General features: G+C 43.2%; 1 protein-coding gene across 1 annotated transcript in view; it reads left to right on the top strand.

Moving 5' to 3' along the window:
• The window catches only part of LOC113208578 (protein tincar), a 145,006-nt gene that overhangs the window by 68,597 nt on the left and 75,736 nt on the right, over positions 1–673 (top strand). The window lies entirely within an intron of this gene.

The following is a 673-nucleotide window of genomic DNA, read 5'->3' as shown; positions in this document are numbered from 1 at the left end:
CAACACCACACCACCACCTCCTCCTCCTCCTACACAGACCGACTGCAGCAACAACATTGATGCTGCTGAACACATTTAAATAAAAAGTCGCAACTTTCCAACGAGAATCTATCGATATTGTTTGGAAACATAAATTTAGGAATGTTCGAAAAAAAAAATTCAAAAACGTTTAGAATTTTTCAATACTGTTTGGTGTGCAAATTTCCCTGTTCATTGTTTGGAAATTTTTTTAAAAAATATTGAACGGCACCAAAGGTACAACATCCGCAGTCGTCGGCAACCGTTCTGTATTCTGCAAGAAAACCTCGCGTAAATCTATCGGGGCTTTTTATTTCGACCATAAAAATTAAGAATAAAAACACGTTGTTACGTTTTATCTCCGCAATAAATGAAACTGCTCTTGCTGACTGTGTGAGACTTTGAGTTTCACTTTTGTAACACGTAATGGAGGAACCCTCTATTGTAACAAAGCTTTTGAGCTAGCCGACTCCCGTCCCACACTAGCAGGGCGTGCCTGCGAAGCCTTCAGCAAAAGTTACTGCATAATCTTTTGAACACACTGCACGTCAAATTTAACCGCGCGCAAGTACAGTAGACAGTTTCACTGCGCTAATCCCGCAGAGAGCCGGCCGCCACCGCCTTTAGTAGTGTGTCGGTGGGGGGCGCCCCCCGC

Source organism: Frankliniella occidentalis, unplaced genomic scaffold, assembly GCF_000697945.3.
Source record: "Frankliniella occidentalis isolate FOCC.00 unplaced genomic scaffold, Focc_3.1 Scaffold24, whole genome shotgun sequence".
NCBI classification, from domain to species: Eukaryota; Metazoa; Arthropoda; class Insecta; order Thysanoptera; family Thripidae; genus Frankliniella; species Frankliniella occidentalis.
The sequence above is the reverse complement of the archived record's forward strand: the minus strand, read 5'-3'. Positions and strand labels throughout refer to the sequence as shown.